The following is a 10,934-nucleotide window of genomic DNA, read 5'->3' as shown; positions in this document are numbered from 1 at the left end:
AAACCCAATCCCAAACCATAATATGCAATACACCTTAATTCCTACAAAAATTCTTAACAAAATTGACAAAGTACAAACGGGACTTCATATGGGGAACTACCAACAAGAAGAAAAGAATTCACCTCATCAAATGGTCTACCATTTGTCAACCTAAAAGCAAGGGAGGCCTTGGACTCCACAATTCAAAAGATAAGAATCTATGCAATCTTGCTAGCCTAGTCTAGAGAATCCTTACTAACAGTACTACTCCATGGGCAAACCTAATCATTAGTAATTATGATAATAATTATGCCACAAGCAAAAGTTCTTTCATATGGAAAAGCATTCAAAAGGGGTGCGATTTATGTTCCAAAGGTATTATTTGGTTACCCCACCACCAATCAAACATGAACATTTGGGAAACCTATTGGATTCCGAATTTGGGAAGCCTTAGGAAAACAATAGAAGGCCCCTTATTAAAAACGGATTACTCACAAAAATTAAATGTCATCTTTGATGGTAAAAATTGGAGGTTTTGCAATATATCCTTCAATTTTCCCAATGAAATCAAGGATAACATCTCCAAGGTTAAAATCCGTCTCAAAAGACCAAATTGTGACATCCCAATATGTTCTCTAACTACAAAAGACTTCTGCACAAGCAAAACTTTCTACACTATCATGGAATCAAATATGGACAGGCAAATTGATTTTAAATGGATTTAGGGTCTAACATGCCCAAATAAGATAAAGTTCTTTCTATGGCAATGCCTTCATAACAAGATTTCTGTTACGGCCCTAAACCCAGACCCGATCGTGATGGCGTCTCTCGTGAAGACAAGGCCAACAGACACACACCCAATTCATTTTAAGCAGTTAAAATAATACAAAGTAAGTCTTTAACATAATAATAACCCCAAAGTAAAGGTGAATACTAAAAGTTGCGGAATAGACATAGCCTGACATCGGGGTGTCACCAGTCATGAGCATCTACTACCCGATTAAAGACATGAAAAGTCTAAATAGTCTATTACAGAACTAAAACAGAGTAAATAAGATAGGAGGAGAAGCACTAGGCTGCGAACGCGGAGCAGCTACCTAGTGAATCTCCGAAATCTGCTGGAAGCTCTCAACCCTCGTAAGCAGGACCCGAAGCGCCTGAATCTGCACACAGGGTGTAGGGAGCAAAGAGAGTACTCCAACTCAGTGAGTAATAATAATTAATGACGACTGAGCGTAAAGAAATCACGTAAAAGCACATCAACATACTATAAAGAAGCAGTATAAAACCAGTAAAAACAATGAAACAATAAAACATATAAAGACAAATTAGTTCAGAAGAAGCATCTTTAAAACACATTTTTAATAGTTAAACAATTAAATGAAAAGCAGCTAGAACAGATAAACACATAAAATCCGCCCCTCGGGCACAATGTCAACAGAATCTGCTCCTCAGGCAATATCATGGAACAACACCAGCCCCTCGGGCTATATCTCATATCACAATGGGTACCCGCGCTCACTGGGGGTCTACAGACTCCGGAGGGGCCCCTTACTGCCCAAGTGCAATATCAAGCCATCTCGTGGCATAATCAATAGGCTTTCGGCCTCATATCAACAAGCCACCTCGTAGCGTACAATCTCAGGCCCTCAGCCTCATAATTATAAATCAGTGTATCCTCACAACACATGCCCTCGGCCTTACTCAGTCAGAATCTTATAAGCCACTCGGGCAATAGTAAAATACGATGTTCAGCCCAAATTATCATTTAAAATATCATTTAATGTGTTAAAATAGAGCAAACATGGCTGAGTTATGAAAGCAGTAGAATATAGCATGACTGAGTACAAGTAAAAAGTCAAAACAGTGAGGAAATATCGGTAAAAATCTCCGAAGGGTACAAATAGTTGGCACAAGGCCCAAATATGGCATTTAGCCCAAAACATGATGATAGCAAATAGTTTTCAATCAAATACGCGGTAAAACAGTCATTCGGGATGGACTAAGTCACAATCCCCAATGGTGTACGACACCACACTCCTCATCTAGCGTGTGCGTCACCTCAATATAGTACAACGATGTGTAATCCGGGGTTTCATACCCTCAAGACAACATTTATAATCATTACTCACCTCTATCCGGTTCAAATCTCTAGCTCGCAATGCATTTGCCTCTCAAATCGGCCTCCGGATACTCCAAATCTAACCAAAATCAGTGCAAAACCATCAAAATACGCTAAGGGAACAAAGACCACTCGAGAGAAATCAAATTACAACACAAATCCCGGAATTGACCAAAACCTGACCCCCGGGCCCACATCTCGGAATTCGATAAAATTTACATCAATATACTCTTTGACCACATTTCCTCCTTCGCGAACGCGTTTGACCTCTCGCAAATGCAATGCTTCCTGACTCCAACCTTCGCGAACGTGGCTCCCCTTCTCGCGAACGCGATGCTCAATGGCCCGGCCCTTCGCGAATGCGGGCCGTCCCTCCCGAACGCGAAGGCCAAATCTTCAGCCTCACCTTCTACCCCTTCGCGAACGCGAAGGCCAATTGTCTGCGACACCCAACAACAGATTTCTGCAATCTTCAACAACTTGAAATGGTCCGTTTAACCACCCGAAACTCACCCGAGGCCCCCGAGACCTCAACCAAACATGCCATCATATCCCATAACACCATTCAAACTTGTTTCAATCTTCAGAACGCTCAAAACAACATCAAAACACCAAATTCGCTTCGGATTCAAGCCTAAGAATTCCAAAATCTTCTAAATTACGCTTTTGATCAAAAAGTCTACCAAACCATGTCCGAATGACCTGAAATTTTGCACACACATCCCAAATGACACAACAGAACTATTGCAACTCCCGGAATTCCATTCCGATCCCTATATCAAAATCTCAACTATCAATCAGAAAACGCCAAAATTTCAATTTCGCTAATTCAAGCCTAAATCTACTCCGGACCTTCAAAACACATTCCGATCACGCTCCTAAGTCCCAAATCACCTCCCAAAGCTATCCAAACCATCAGAACTCACATCCGATCCCTTTAAAACATAAGTCAACATCCAGTTGACTTTTCCAACTTAAGCTTTCTCAAAAGAGACTAAGTATCTCAAACCTTACCAAAACCTCTCCAAACCCGAGCCAACCAACCTGATCACACATAGAACCGATAAGCAAAGCAATAAGAAGCAGAAATGGGAGAAACGGAGTGATAACTCATGAAACGACCGACCAGGTCGTTACATCCTACCCCTCTTAAAAAAATGTTCATCCTCGAACGAGTCAAGAAACATACCTGAAGCCTCAAACAGGTGAGGATATCTGCTCCGCATCTCCCGCTCGGTCTCCCAGATAGCCTCCTCTACGGGCCGACCTCTCCAATGCACTTTTACTGAAGCTATATCCTTTGATCTCAATTTTCGAACCTAATGCTCCAAAATAGCTACTGGCTCCACATCATAAGTCAAATCACCATCTAACTGCACCGTGCTGAAATCCAAAACATGATACGAATCCCCAGTATACTTCCGGAGCATAGAAACATGAAATACAGGATGCACACTCGACAAGTTAGGTGGCAAAGCAAGCTCATAAGACATTTTCCCAATCCTCCGAAGCACCTCAAAAGGCCCAATAAACCGAGGACTCCATTTACCCTTCTTCCCAAACCTCATAACACCCTTCATGGGCAAAACCTTCAACAGAACCTTCTCACTAACCATGTAGGACACATCTCGAACCTTCCTGTCAGCATAACTATTTTGTCTCGACTGCACTGTACGAAGCCTCTCCTGAATTACCTTCACCTTTTCTAAAGCACTGCACCAAGTCTGTCCCCAATAGCCTAGTCTCACCCGACTCAAACCAACCAACTGGAGATCTACATCGCCTCCCATACAAAGCCTCATATGGAGCCATCTGAATACTCGACTGGTAGCTGTTGTTATAAGCAAACTCAGCGAGCGTTAGAAACTGATCCCATGACCCTCCAAAATCAATGACATAAGCATGCAACATGTCCTCCAATATCTGAATAGTGCACTCGGACTGTCCGTCTGTCTGAGGGTGAAAAGCTCTGCTCAACTCAACTTGAGGACCCAACTCTCGCTGCACAGACCTCCAAAACTACAAAGTAAACTGAGTGCCCCTATCTGAAATGATGGAAACTAGGACACCATGCAAATGAACAATCTCCCGGATATAGATCTTTGGCAACCTCTCTGAAGAATAGGTAGTACACACAGGAATAAAGTGCGCAGACTTGGTCAACCTGTCCACAAACACCCAAATAGCATCGAACTTCTTCAAAGTCCATGGGAGCCCAACTACAAAGTCCATGGTGAACCGCTCCCACTTCCACTCTAGAATATCCATCTGCTGAAGCAAGCCACCCGGTCTCTGATGCTCATATTGCACGTGCTGACAATTGAGACACTGAGCTACAAATCCCACAATGTCCTTCTTCATTCTCCTCCACCAATAATATTGTCTCAGATCCTGATACATCTTCACGGCACCCAGATGAATGGAGTACCGCGAGCTATGAGCCTCCTCCAGAATCAACTCCCGAAGCCCATCTACATTGGGCACACATATCCGGCCCTACATCCTCAACACCCTATCATCACTAATGGTCACATTCTGGCATCATCATGCTAAACTCTGTCCCTAAGGACAAGCAAATGAGGATCATCATACTGGTGCTCTCTGATGCGATCATATAAAGAAGACCGAGAAATCATGCAAGCCAATACCCGACTGGGCTTCGAAATATCTAACCTCACGAACCGATTGGCCAAGACCTGAACATCAACTGCAAGAGGTCTCTCTCCAACTAGAATATATGTCAAACTCCCCATACTCACCGCCTTTCAACTCAAAGCATCAAGCCACCACATTGGCCTTCCCCGGATGGTACAATATAGTAATATCATAATCCTTTAGCAACTCCAACCACCTCCGCTGCCTCAAATTGAGATCCTTCTGCTTGACAAGTGCTAGAGGCTACAATGATCAGTAAACACCTCACAAAATAGACCATACAAATAATGCCTCCAAATCTTCAATGCGTGAACAATGGCAGCCAACTCCAAATTATGAACGGGGTAGTTCTTCTAATGAGGCTTCAACTGACGAGAAGCATAAGCAATAACTCTACCCTCCTGCATCAATACACACCTAATACCAACTCTCGAAGCATCGCAATACACAGTATATGAACCTGAAGCTGATGGCAAAACTAACACTAGAGTTGTGGTCAAGGCTGTCTTGAGCTTCTGAAAGCTCTCCTCACACTTATCCAACCATACAAATGAAGTACCCTTCTTAGGCAACTTGGTCAAGGGCGATGGGATAGATGAGAATCCCTGAACAAACCGGCGGTAATAACCCACCAAACCAAGAAAGTTGTGAATCTCTATGGCTGAAGACGGTTTGGGCCAACTCTAAACCGCCTCTATCTTCTTCGGATCAACCTGAATACCCTCATTGGACACCATGTGCCCCAAGAAAGCCACTGAACTGAGCCAAAACTCACACTTGGAGAACTTTGCATAAAATTTCTCCTCCCTCAATCTCTGCAACACAATTCTCAAATGCTCCACGTGCACCTCCTAACTACGCGAGTGCACTAGAATATCATCAATGAAAACTATGACAAACGAGTTGAGATAAGGACGAAACACGTGGTTCATCAAATGCATGAACGCTACTGGGGCATTGGGCAGCCCAAAAGACATCACCAAGAACTCATAATGACCATATCAGGTCCTGAAAGCTGTCTGAAGAATATCCGAGTCCCTAATCTTCAACTGGTGATAACCTGAACGAAGATCAATCTTGGAGAACACTCTCGCTCCCTAAAGCTGGTCGAACAAATCATCAATACGAGGCAAAGGATACTTGTTCTTAATTGTTACTTTGTTCAACTGCCTATAATCAATGCACATCCTCATAGTGTCATCCTTCTTCTTCACAAATAAAACTGGTGCACCCCAAGGTGACACACTAGGCCGAATGAACCCCTTATCAAGGAGTTCCTGAAGCTGCTCCTTTAACTCATTCAACTCCGCTGGTGCCATATGATACGGCGAAATAGAAATGGGCTGAGTGCCCGGCATCAGGTCAATACCAAAATCAATATCCCTGTCCGATGGCATGCCCGACAGGTCTGTAGGAAACACATCAGGAAAATCCCTCACAACTGGAACATAATCAATACTAGGAGTCTCTGCACTGACATCCCTCACAAAGGATAAATACGAAAGACAACCCTTCCCAACCATATGCTGGGCCTTCAAAAATGAAATTACCCTACTAGGGACATAATCAGTCAAACCTCTCCACTCAATCCGTGGCACACCCGGCATAGCCAATGTCACTGTTTTAGCATGATAGTCCAAAATAGCACGACACGGAGATTGCCAATTCATGCCCAAAATAACATCGAAATCCACCATACACAATAATAAAAGATCCACTCGGGTCTCCAGACCCCTAATAGTCACCACACACAACAAGTACACACGGTCTACATCAATAATATTGCCCATCGGAGTAGATACATGAATAGGTGAAACAAGAGACTCATGGGGCATATCCAAATAACGAGCAAAGTATGATGACACATAAGAAAAGGTGAAACTGGGATCAAATAATACAGAAGAATCTCTGTGGCAGACTGAGACAATACCTGTAATAACAACATCGGAAGCAATAGCATCGAGTCTAGCTAGAAGTGCATAGAAACGGGCCTGATCGCCACCTGATCGACCTCCCCCTCTAAGGCGACCCCTAGATGACTGACCTCCACCCCTAGCTGGCTGGCTGGGTGGTGGTAAAGAACTGGCGCTGAAGCTGATGGCTGACTCCTATGCTGAGATGAACCCGCAAGGTGATGAGGACACTACCTCCACATATGACCCATCTCTCCACACTCATAGCAACTCCCGGGTGCTAGAGACGGGGACTGAAGGGAACCCCTAATGCCGGAATGACTAGCAGATGCACCTGGCATAGAAGAGCCCTGAACTGATGGAGCACGGGACGAACTCTGAGCTGGAAGGGAACTAAGTGATGACTGGCCCTGATGAGAACTGTAAGAGCCATGACCCGATGACGCCCCACGATAACTTGGGCAAGCTGGCTGAGTATGCCTAAATGGACGGCCTCTGCCATGCTGAAACTGACCTCTCGAAGGAGCACCGCCATAACTACCAGATCCTCGAGGCCTCTTGGACTCCCTCTCATCTCGCTCCTAGCAATGAACTGACTCAATCTCACGAGCAATGTTTACAACCTCTTCAAAAGTAGCACCAGACACCCTCTCCCTGGTCATGAGAATACGGAGCTGATAAGTGAGGCTATCCACAAACCTCTTAATCCTCTCTCTATCTATCGGAACCAACCAAATAGCATGACGAGATAACTCTAAGAACCTCATCTCATACTGCGTCACAGTCATCTCTCCTTGACGCAACCACTCAAACTACCTGCACAGCTCCTCTCTGTGAGACTGTAACACATACTTCTCTAGAAAGAGAACGGAGAACTGCTGCCAGGTAAGGGGTGCTGCACCAACAGACTTACGCCTCTCATAAACCTCCTACCAAGTGAAGGCAGCTCTAGAAAACTGAAAAGTAGTGAAAGAGACCCCGCTGGTCTCCAGAATACACGCTGTGCGAAGAATCCTCTAGCACTTATCTAAGAACCCCTGGGCATCCTCGCCCTCTGCACCATTGAAAATCGGAGGCTGAAGTCTACCAAACCTCTCCAACCTACGCTGCTCGTCCTCTGGCATGGCAGGAGCTACATAGTCCTAAGCAGCTGTAACCGGCTGGGCTGGATGTGCCCCCGGTGTTTGAAGTCCCTGCACGACCTGCTTAGGTGTGCGAGTGGTGGGAGTCTGAATGCCTCCCCCGGCCTGAGAAGTAATTGCGGCTGTAGTAACTGAGATCGCCTGAGCTAGGCCAGTGCATACTGATAGAATCTGATCCAAGGCATCCTGAAGATCCGGAATCACAATAGGCACAGCTGGTGCCTGAGATGGTACTGCTGGAGCATCCATAACTGGGACCTGATCCTGAAGTAGGGTGGCTGGTGGATCTGTAGGTGCTGCCCTAGTTGCTGTGTGGGCTATAGCCCTGCCCCTACCGCGACCACGACCGCGTCATCGGTCTCTAGTGGCCACAGCTGGTGGTCATCCATCCTGACCGATAGCGCGTGCCCTCACCATCTTTGAGAGAATAGAATAACAGAAATTTAGTACTCAGATCAACAGATTCGCACGATAAGAATTTCTAGAATATAAAGTTTTTCCTAAAGGTTCTGCAGCCTCTCGAGGATAAATACAGACATCTCCGTACCGATCCGTGTGACTCTACTAAACCTGCTCATGACTCGTGAGACCTATGTAACCTAGACTCTGATACCAACTTGTCACGACCCTAAATCCGGACCCGATCATGATGACGCCTCTCATGAAGACAAGGCCAACCGACACATACCCAATTCATTTTAAGCAGTTAAAATAATACAAATTAAGTCTTTAACATAATAATAACTCCAAAATAAAGGTGAATACTACAAGTTGCGAAATAGATATAGCCCGACATCGGGGTGCCACCTGTCACACCTCCTTTTTACCACACCCCCGAAAAGGGGTATAAGGGAGTTTTTCCAATTAAAGTGACAATCGAAACGAGATTATTCTATTTATTCAGAGTCGCCACTTGAGATGATTTATAGTGTCCCAAGTCACCGGTTCAAATCCCAAATCGAGGAAAGATTAACTCTGTTTTACAGTTCGCGAACACAGAAATTCGGGTAAGGAATTATGTTAACCCGGGAGAATGTGTTAGGCATTCCCGAGTTCCGTGGTTCTAGCACAGTCGCTCAACTGTTATAATTGGCCTATTATCTGATTTTAATATATGTTTTAGCCCATGATATAATTTTAAATTATTAACCGCTTCTAATTAATTTTTTAGAAAAAGATTCAACGTCATCTAAAACATGTCTTGAACCATGTCACATAAATGCACCCGCGATCCTACGACACATTTTATCTAACGTTGTTGAGATTTGGATTTGGGTCACATAAATGCACAATCGAATTTGAAAATTAGGCATCGTAACTATGTCACGGGAACCGTACCCATAATCACGATGGTTTATTCTATTAACAAAATTAAATTATAGTCGGGTCACATAAATGTACCCCGGATTTTTTAGAAATTAGGTGTCATGACAACGTTACGGGAGCCGTACCCGTAGCTATGATAATTTATTATTAATCACACCTAAAGCAAGTTACGATGTACAAGGTACAAAATAACTTAGCAATTACCTTGGGTCTAAACAAGAACAGATTATCCCACCCGAGGTCATTTTCCAAATAAAACATGGTTTCGATTAATCAAAGATAAAGAATTTTCAATTGTAGATCCACAAATACAGCGATTCAACCTATTAAACCTATCATGGGAACAATTATTCATTTATAGCAGCTAAGCATTTAAGCATAAGAAAATTTCTAATTACATGGCCAAAGTAATATTTTCCAGACTATTTCTGACTAGCTTCAAGGCATTCGAATTTCATGGCAACGTGTTTCACGTTTTAGTGCCATTCGGTTATTAAGCTTATTATCACATGTCATTTGAAATCTAGTAAACAATTGTCCTGAACTCATCATAATGCTTTAAAACTGGAATTCAACTCCAATGATGGTAGCAAGAGATATAATCCCATTTCCTTAGTCGAATTACTAGCTATTACAAATCAGTAGCGAAGGAATTGAAGAATAAAGCCAACAAATGTCCAATTTAAATTTGTCGTGCCCTAGCCGAATTGCGTTCTCATAAACAAATCCAAATTCAAAGAAAATTAGGACAGAGCTACTGATCTTCATAAAAATTTGAAAACCAAAAATCACCAACAAACTTTGTACCTCTACCACTAGCATAGGTGACGATATTATGGGCTAATTAAAACCAAAAATCATACAAAATATACATTCACTGGCACTAAACAATGATAAACTCTTCAGAGAAAGGAAAGAAACGTTTGTGGCAAATTTCATCCAAAACAATGATCCAAGCTTGCACTTAGCCGTGATGAACTTAAGAGAAAAAAAACGAAAGAATTAACGGTGCAAATTTCAGTTCAACGGAGCCTCTAACAACAATTACAACACTTTTGAATCGAGATTCATACCTGCAAAAAGCGGATATAACGTTGGAACTCAGCTACTGGACAAAGTAGCAGATTCAGCAACAGCAACGATAATTCCCAAATTTCAACAGCTATTTGCAAGGAAGATTAGCTAAGCAAGACCAAATAAAGGTTTGAAACCTTTTTTTCTAGATCTGCAATCCAAAATTGAACCCAGAAAGCTTTCAGCTACTTTGGTTGTGAGTTTTTTTTTTTGGGTATTTGAGAAGAAAGAAGATGGAGAGGGAGTGAGATTTCTCTGGTTTTTTCAAATGGAGAAGAAGAGAATGCTAGATGGCTTTTTTAGCCATTGTTAATTTTGGTGAAGAAGATTGAAAAAAATCAGAGGAGGGGCAGGTCTCCTCTTGTTTGCGGTGGATCACTCTCTTTCGTTGTAGCATGCCTTTCTGTTTCAATTGAAAGAACCAAGAAAAATGATTGATCTTTTTTTTTTTCAAACCTGGGGAGATGGCTGCCGTTCTTAGGGGCCTAGGTTTTTAGGAATTGAAAACTTAAGGGTAGAGTTTCTATAATTGGTTATTTTATATGGAAGTGAGAAGGGATGATGACAATTGGATTAGAAGGAAATAGATGACTAAGATTAAATCTTGCACTTAAATGGGCTAATGGGTTGGGAAGAATGAGCTAAGGATAATTGGGTTGGACCATGTCTTTTTGTCTCAATTTTGGGCTAAAAAGACTCCAAAAATTATTATTTAAAACCATA

At 42.8% G+C, this 10,934-nt stretch overlaps 1 long non-coding RNA gene across 1 annotated transcript; it reads right to left on the bottom strand.

Moving 5' to 3' along the window:
• Positions 1 to 840: 840 nt before the first annotated feature.
• Positions 841 to 10,932, bottom strand: LOC142181257 (uncharacterized). The gene is made up of 2 exons (XR_012709875.1): positions 10,211 to 10,932; positions 841 to 1,142 (listed from the first exon to the last, which is right to left on the bottom strand). It is a non-coding gene; the product is annotated as an uncharacterized LOC142181257 (long non-coding RNA).
• Positions 10,933 to 10,934: the final 2 nt, after the last annotated feature.

Source organism: Nicotiana tabacum, chromosome 5, assembly GCF_000715075.1.
Source record: "Nicotiana tabacum cultivar K326 chromosome 5, ASM71507v2, whole genome shotgun sequence".
Classification (NCBI taxonomy): Eukaryota; Viridiplantae; Streptophyta; class Magnoliopsida; order Solanales; family Solanaceae; genus Nicotiana; species Nicotiana tabacum.
This window is presented reverse-complemented; position numbering and strand designations above follow the sequence as displayed.